Source organism: Alexandromys fortis, unplaced genomic scaffold, assembly GCF_014885135.2.
Source record: "Alexandromys fortis isolate MF-2015 unplaced genomic scaffold, M_Fortis_MF-2015_v1.1 scaffold_48, whole genome shotgun sequence".
Taxonomy (NCBI): Eukaryota; Metazoa; Chordata; class Mammalia; order Rodentia; family Cricetidae; genus Alexandromys; species Alexandromys fortis.
In genome coordinates this window covers 9,556,499-9,565,711 of record NW_026067947.1, presented here as the reverse complement: position 1 = coordinate 9,565,711, position 9,213 = coordinate 9,556,499, and the positions used below count along the sequence as shown (strand labels likewise).

Sequence of the window (9,213 nt, the reverse complement as noted above, 5' to 3'; positions counted from 1 at the left end):
GGATAGGGGAGCAGGGAAGCACATATCTTAGTTAAAAGAGCCACCTTAGTGTTGGCAAGAGACTTGAACCTAGAGTGGCTCCCAGGAGCCCAAGGCGATGTCCCCAGTTAGTCCCTTGGGAAACTGAGGATAGGGAACCTGAACTGACCCTATCCTATAGCATTACTGACGAATATCTTTCATATCACCATAGAACCTTCATCTTCCATCCATTTCTATCCATTGTCTGAGCAGTATGTTTACAATAAAAACCATAACATTGCATACTTTAGTACCTTTCTTGCTATTCCAATGCACGGCAAATGAAACCTTTAAAAGATCCTTTTTGCTTATGTTTCTGGTGTCTCACCCTCACTCAACACTCTGCTCACAATGACCTTTACAGCTGTATAATATGACACAGCCACAGCCAACTTGGAGTCTGTGCATCTGCTATCACCCCCGCTTTGAATGCCTTTTCTATGACTTCTGTGGCTGAACACTTCAAATCTCAGCCAAACTACCTACCTAAAGTATCAACAGACACATTTCTTAGTTTACTTCTCTCCTGTTTGTCTTGATCATTTAAACACTATGCCATTCACTGTCTTTCTTCTTCATATGATGCAAATCTGGGAGAACAAGGATGCGTTTTTCTATTGTGACTAAAGCCACTGCTATATTACCAGCCCATGGAACAAACAATCTGGCACATAGGAAGCACTTAATGCATGTTGAATAGAAATATTAAATATAAATAAAAATCATTAAATATATGTCATCTTTTTTGTAACAACATACCTGACATAAACTAAAAGAAGCAGTGTTTATTTGGGGCCTTCTCAGAGATTTCCTTTCATGCTCAGCTTGTTCCTTTGCTTTTAGATTTGTGGTCAGGAAGAATATCATGATGTGAAACATAAAGTAGAGAAAAAAATGTTTAACTCATGAGAAACTAGAGACACAGAAAGAATGAAGAAGGATGAGGACACACATGCATTTGTAGGGAATGCATGACCACCCATGACCCATTATCACCAATGATTCCCCATCTTCTAGTATCTCATTTAAAGAGGATTCTTCAATAGGTTTGTCTATTTCTGAAGTTTGTGTCCTTATGCATGAACTTTTAATAGATAGTTAATATATAAATCATGACTGTGTCAAAACCATAATACAGATGGAACTTTCACTATATTATCAAAAATTAATAATTTCAAGGATACTGATGCATAAAAATATGAAATATATAATAGAACAGTATTTACAAATGGTTGAGGATAAACAATATGGACTCTCCATAGCAGAAAAGTTCACAATGTTTGGGACAATTGCACAAATATTTTTACATATAGGGATATATTTGTATGTATGCAGGTTCAAGAATAAATATATTTTTTACAAATCCTGTGATATAGAACTAAGCAGTAGAATGAGTAGGGGTGGTATAGAAGAAAAGGGTAAAGATTGATTCATAGGAATCCTCATGTAAGGGATTGGTTAGGCTACTTCATGGAGAAAGGGCAGGTTGAAATCCACTTTAACAAACTGCAATTATCAATTTGTTGATCTTGAGGTTCATGTGGAAAAATTCTACGTAGAGTTAATGCATTAATTATATTATATGATGGCTGTATAATGGTCAGATCTTTTGTCCATGGGTGGCTGCTAAACCCAGAGGATGTCTTACCTGAGGGAAATTCTGATACACTTTTCCTAACCACATTTTCCCCAGCCATTTCCTTGTACATCTGCTCAAAATGAAAGGTGCCATTTTCATTGGATGTCAACAATATGGCTCAAGGTTTGGATAGTAGAACATCCTGTGAATGAGAGGAGGACATAAAACTTGTGTCTTCTGTGATCAGTGTAACTGAAGAACTAGGATCTCTGATGATAAAGACAAAAATGATAAGAGCTGCATTTTGAATATAGTATAATGGGAAGCTTGGCAAATTAAAAGGTTAGAAAATGAAACTATTAAGTCTCAAGCCTATTCTATGCAAGTCTCTGCTGTGTGGAGAAGTGAAAGGCAAAAAGAAAGCAGTGTCTTTATTTGTACTCTAGTTTTCTTCTTTACTGGACATGCCAGTTCAGTGCTCCAAAGATTTTTTTATATAAATTAGGATATTTTGAAGTGAAAATTTGAGGGTACCTTAATTAGGCAAAGCATGTTGTTTTTTGAATATGAGCCATCTCTAAGTGATTTCACAGCCATAACTAAAATGATGTGGACAGTGCTATAAATCATCATGATATTACACATCTACAGTCTACATGGACTGGTTAAAAAATAACATACCACAAACTTGTGAAACATCAGTTTGAATCTGATGTGCAATTCTGCTCAAACATTAAAAACAACTCATCATCCAAAATCACTGTTTTATTGCTGTGGAGAGAATAAATACATTTCAAATGATAAAATGGAGAGCAACCAAGTTAATAGAGAAAACTTAAATTATTCTGAATCTACAAAGAACATCATTAGGAAAGCAAATACATCTTCCTTGTATGACAGTCTTGCAGATTTATGGTTCTGAACAAATTTATCACTAATCAACAACCCCATGCAGAGAAACTGAAATGTCTACCACACTGTTCTGTCACACTCCTAAGAGAATTCACACTTTGTTGAAAATACTCTATTTTTAAAAAGTAAGAATCTATCAACTTCCTTCTCCTCAAAAGACTGACAATCTTTATTCAAGTTAGAGTTATAAAGAAAAGAATTCTATGCCAGAAAAATTGGAAGTAGTTCTGACCCCCGAGGAGACAAAATTATCAACTCAAAGATCAAACCTCTTGGTCAATATCTTATTCTTGTATAACAAACAAGGTGACATTACTCCAACAGAGTTATTTGGAAGATTATCAATAAAGGACATGAAGGTATATCACCATCATCCTGGCATACAAGTTACATTAATAAAATGTCCAAGTAGAATAACTTGGGTATATTGTGTATTTTCTCTTGTTTCTTCCTTCTCATTTCACTAGGATTTCCAGTTTGGAAACTGAAAACGAATGAAAAAAAAATGGTGATGTCAACAATTTAAAACTCAGCTATATCCCTTTGCTTTATACACAGTATGAATCCAGTTAGACACAACATTGGTAGTAGAGACTGGCAGAGAGTATTAGAGGTCCCAGGGACATATGGATTAATGTATTTACTTCAAACTGTAAAGGTTCCTTTAAAGTTGTTATAACTTCAAGGGAGTAAGTGCCTCACTTCTCCGTTGGAAGAGATTTAAAACCAGGTATCAGTTACAAAGCTAGGGAAAGACGGCCTCTCTGAACAGTAATAACAAGTTCAAATCACAGGCAATATACCACACCCAAATATGCATGAACATCATAAGGTGAGCCCTTATAACCTTTTTGCCTGCAACATAGTATTATTTAGGAATTGTTGACTAATGAAAATAACACAAACATGACAAGATGTTAAGAAACTAGCATCATAGAAGTTCAGTGACTATTTTGTATTGACTACACAAATGACACAATGAAATTAAGAAGTAACACTGTAGTGCAAATTCTAATGGTTTTAATTTAAAGAAAAATCTGAGTCAGATATAGGAGAAAATGCTAGAAGATCAGAGAAGCAGAACAATCAGCTACTAGTTCTTACCTCTATGGAATCTTCAGACCAAATGGGTGATCCTCTCTCTAAGAATGCTTAGACTGAATGCGTTGAGTTCCTGTCTCTTCCTGACTTATTTTCCTCTCTCTCTGCTCAGTCATATCCCTTCCTGTCTCTACCTGCTAGTGTTGGGGATTAAAGATGTGTGAATCCCAAGCACTGGAATTAAAGGTGTGAGCCACCACAGCCGGGCACTGTTTCTCTTTGTGCCTGGATCAATATAGTATAGCCCAGGGTGGCCTTGAACCTGTAGAGATCCATCTACCTCTGCCTCCTGTGTGCTACGATTAAAGGTGTGTGCCACCACTTTATGGTCTCTATGGCTAACTAGTGGCTTTCTTCATACTCTGATCTTCAGGCAATCTTTAATTATTATAACACACAAAAAAAATCACCACCTAAAACAATGGTGAATGAACAAAGGAATATTGGTCCCATTGAGTATGTTCATCAGCACATGGATCACAGGGCAAATTGTGCTTACTAAATATTTTCTTATTTAAACATTTTAAAGTAGTTAGTGGAAGATGAGCGTAATGGTAGAGTTCACATAAACAAGATTATCAGGATATTCATGACCAAAACATTCTGATGTCAGTTTCTTCTCTGTATCCTTAGTCGTTTGCACATACTGCTGACTTAGTCTCCAGCCTCACTGCAAAGAATCATAAACAAATCCATTATCCCCAAAAGGAGGTTATTTCTTGCTCATTTCCATGAAAGTATATAACTACAAGTGACATGTAAAATGGCCTAAATTGGGTCTTCTGAAACTTGGCTAAATGTAGATAATACTGATGTCAGTACCTGCAGAAGCTTCTTGACTCCCATGACATATATAGAATTTGGAAGACAGTTAAATGTGATCGAACAAAATCCTACATGTGCACATTAAAATCTTAGCGGTAGAAAAGAGAAAGCTACAGCATTTCCTCAAAATGCATGACAGAGATCACAATTTCATTTCCTTTTTAAGAGATTCTTTTTTTTAGAGATTAAAGAATAATATCTCTAAAACCTTTGTTTTCTATTAGAAATAAATTGCTTTAGAAAATTGTTCAGGCTTGTTTCAGACCAACTTTGTAATTAATTTTCACTATCATCTTAAAATATGAGGAAAGGAATTGTACTCGTGCTGGAAACCCATGATTCCCAGCACAGTATCATGGTATTTTCACTTTAGAAAGTTAATAAACATATTGAATTATGTGTTATTACTGAAGTATCTGTTATTTTCATTTTGTAGATAATCAAAGCTTTAAAAAATTATGCTAATTTACTCCCTCTATTTTTATAGGCTGGAACATTCCACCTTATATTAGAAAAGCATTTCCAAATATTTGGGAGAGAGATGTGACATATTTTCAAAGATTTCAAATAGTGTATAATCTAGCAATTCTATTTAGGAGTATATACACAAAAGACCAGAAATCAGAGTTTCAGAAGGAGGTTAGCACTCTTGGACTCATTGTAGCAATGTGATGTACAGTACAGAGCCAAGCTAACCTTTCTGCCATGGATGCATAAACATAAAAGCAGTGACTAGTCACTGAATATCCAGAAATTTTATGAGTGTGATTTACTGTCAGTGGTCCAAAAGTCTCTTAGAGCCTCTACTCCTCTCAGCTTCAAACTATTCCATAACTCCTCATCCCTCTCATTTAACTGACATGCCTCTATTCTTTTCTGTTCTTCATTAAATAATGATTTGCAGAGAGAAAATAAGTTAATAACAAGTTCTCAAGCTTCAAAATGTGCTCAAACATCAAGTGGGTGCCAGCAGTGCAGCATCCAAGAAACTCTGAATAGGTGCAATCTAAAATAGATCACCAGGAAGTTCTCAATGGAAGAACATATGTGGACTCACGTGGACTTCTGACAAATTGAAGGGAAAAGAATCAAAGATCTTAAGTGGAATGTAACAAAGGATACAAGTAGATTATCTTTACAAAATCTTTTTTTCTAAAAAAAAAGAAAGCCAAGAGATACGACCTTGATATAAAATAAAGTACCAACCTCAGAAAGCTACATATACAATTAGGTCTCACAGGGTTTGAGCTAGAGGCAGAAAAGTGACATCATAAGTCATACAGTATATTTGTAAGTTGCTCAAAAGGAAAAATTTACACTTGGAGTTTCCAGGAAATACTTACAATATACATTTGTTGAAAAGATTGATGAAGATCAATGAGGCTATGTTCAGTGATAGAGAGGGATCTTCAGGATTATTGGCTATTGGGCATTACCTCCTGGCCTTCTAGGAAACCAGACACATGGTATACTTAAAAACAGTATCCTAAGTACTCATTGGGAGTTTTGCTTCCTTAATCTAGAAATACATAGGTGATCCAACCCTACTTAATTTATTTTCACTTTTTAAACATTTTAAAATCCATGAAAGAACATTGTTATATGGAAAAATCTCTGTTTTAGTGGTCCATCCTTTCTTTTTACAGCACCATGCTTCCTTATGTAGACATCTGTATCTCAGTTCATCCTCAAGAGCTGAGTTGAAAAGAAAGAAAAAGTATTACCCCAATCTATTCTGGACAAGCAAGGTAAAAGGCAAGAGGTCATATTGCTTTGCCCCAATGCAGTCTGGATGAGCTAAGTAAATGGCAAGAAGTCATACTGTTTGACATCTTGTACAGACGCTTCAGGCTAGGGTCCACACTCAATACAATGTCAGCTATTTACACACTAGAGCAAAGACATACCCTGCCATAACATATCTGAACTGGGTACCAAGAGCTAACCAGGTAAGCAATGGCAGATCACGAATTCCAAAATTAAGAATGGCAATTAAGAAATGGAGGTATAGCTAAGGCACTGGCTGCTCTTCCTGGGGACGTGTGTTCCAACCCAGCAGCCACATGTCAGTACTAAACTATCTGTAATTCCAGTTTCAGAGGACCGAACACCTTTCTCTGGTCTCTGGAGGTTCAAGGCACCCACATGGTCCAATAAAATACATGCAGAAAAAATACCCATACACATAAAATATTTTATTTTTTTAAAAAAGAAATACCAGTTTTTTCTCTCAGGGTACATAAGTCACATCACAGCTAGAATTTGGAAAGCAGAAATATATGGGATGCTGTTATGGGTTCATTCAAGGTTAAATGGTTTCACTTAGCATAGAGTACAGTTAATCCTGTGCAGTCTTGCACTTTAATTAACTCAAATAATTAATTAAACAAGACATTCTAAGAACTGATGACTTTGACTTGTTCAAGTATTCAAGGGAAAGTTGATGGCTTCTTTATTGGATAAGTACCCATTTGATGGTTGGAACTTCAAGATATTTGAACATCAAATCCTTAAAATACTCCTTCTTAGTTTTAGTTCAGGATACAGGGATACAGATTCAGAATCAGTCTTCTAACTGTCCCCAAAGTATGAGTGACGCAGATAATTTGCTAATGGCTTGTTGCCATATTCCCACAGCACACAGAGGAGATATATGGCATGAGTATGTGTTCACTTAGAGGGTAAAAAAAATGTATTCTGGGGCAAGAGGATCAGGGTTCACAAATGTTTCATGGTGCACAAAAATATCTCGAACACTCAATTAGATCTAATTGAAGAGAGCAAGATTCCAAAAGTTGCATACATATTTGGGAGTTGTTCTTGTTAGATTTAACTGTCAATTTGATGCATTTGGGAGCATCTGAGAAAGGAATCTCTATGCTTTCTGCTTCAAGTGGTTGTTTGGATTGCTGCCCTGGCTTTTCTTAATGATGGACTGTAAGATTAAATAGAACCTTTCTTTTGGTCAAAGTGATTTTATTGTAATTACAGACATGCAACTAAAATCAGGACATTCTACAGGAGAGGGGAAAAAATCAACCTTTACAAAGTTATATGAATAGAGAAAGAGGCGCTTGTGAATAATTTGTCTTATTTTTTGTTCAAAATCGAACATTTGCTTCAGGGGATTTCTGCAGAGAGAAGAGGGGAATCTAACAAAGGCTAGTGCTTTAAAATAATGGTCTGTACCCTGTCACTTATATTTTTAATAAACATTGACTGACATATAGCCAGGCAGGAAAAAAAGAGTCAGGGCAACAAGAATTCTGGGAAGAGGAATGTTTCAGTCTGCAGTCTTCACTCAGACATAGAGGAAGCCAGACACTTAACAAGCAAAATGTGACTGCTTCACTGAAAAAAGGTACCAAGCCACATGGCTAACACAGAAAAGAGTGGACTAATATAACTTATATGAGTTAATAAAAAGTCTGAGCTACTGGGACAATCAGTTTATGATTAGCATAGACTTCTGTGTATTTCTTTGGGAATGAACGAACAAGTGCAGATCACCAAGTGTCAAGCTCTGAGCAGAGCTCAAGTCACAATCAAATCAAGACTTCCTATGAGAGTAGGGACACTAAGGGTATAAGACCATAGGCACCAGAACTCTGAATGTCAGTCCAGGCAGTTTTCAACCGGATACTCCTACTGTGAAAAAAATATACCACAGATCAGGTCATGCGTAAAAACAAAACATGTCAACATGGTTGTACAGATTGAAATATCAAAATTCTAGGATTCACTGTGTTTGGTGTCTGTGGATGATTTTTCTGTTTCTAACATGATTCTTGACTGCTGTCTATTAACACAGCAGAAAGAATAGAAGCTATGGATTATCCCATTAAGCTGTCTTACCAGGTACTAGTCCCACACATGAGGATACAACACTTAGACCGAACCATTTCCTAAAGGGCCAGTCAACCAATGATGTTCCACTGAGGATTACGTTTCCACATGAATTACAGAGAGAGAACAAACATTCAAACTATAGCACCAAGCAGTTCATACAGGAATAGATGGCCTAGAAACACCAAAGGAGTCAACAGTGACTAAGTCAGCCTCCTTTCTTAGTTCTCAATTATCCTGTGTCCCCAGTCTGGACTGACAGCAGGTGTTTAAGATCCCAGACACCACAATTCACTGTCATTTCCACTATGCAAGAAAATACTCCCCCATCCCTTCTCAGAAAAAAATAATATATATTTTCACAAGAATGGAATACTTTCTGTCCATGTAGATGAAAAGATTTTGCCTTAGAATGTACTCTAAAGAAAATGGTCTGGTTCTGAACATATTTTTTTTTTCCTTTTTAAGAAAAAAGTCCACATCTTTTGTCTTTGAAGTTTGTTTGGAGTAGGTGAGCATCCTTATGCAATATTATGATCTATAAAACTATGATTAGAAAACTGATACTTTTACAATTATCCACCATCTAGTTAAGCAGTGTGCATGCTCAATAAGGTGAAAGAGACAAGCACAAAGTTTCCTGTTGCTTCTCTCCTAACACAGAGCAGATATGTGTAACAAGGGTCTTAATTAAGGAACTACCTCACGGTCAGAAAATACAAAGTCCTAATCATTTCTGAGAACAGGCATTATCCAACACAATCAAAATAAAGATCAAATAAAAAGGACAGGGTAGAGGTAAAGAAAGAAAATCAAAATACGTCTAACCAAGCAAAACTCCACTGTGACTTCTAAACCCTCTTCAGAAACTGATAAAACATACATGAACATAAATTTTCTTTAAAGTGCTCGGATGATAAAATTTGTAT

General features: G+C 36.1%; 1 protein-coding gene across 2 annotated transcripts in view; it reads right to left on the bottom strand.

Annotated features, from left to right (window-relative positions):
• The window catches only part of LOC126506109 (contactin-4), a 997,903-nt gene that overhangs the window by 903,480 nt on the left and 85,210 nt on the right, over positions 1–9,213 (bottom strand). The window lies entirely within an intron of this gene.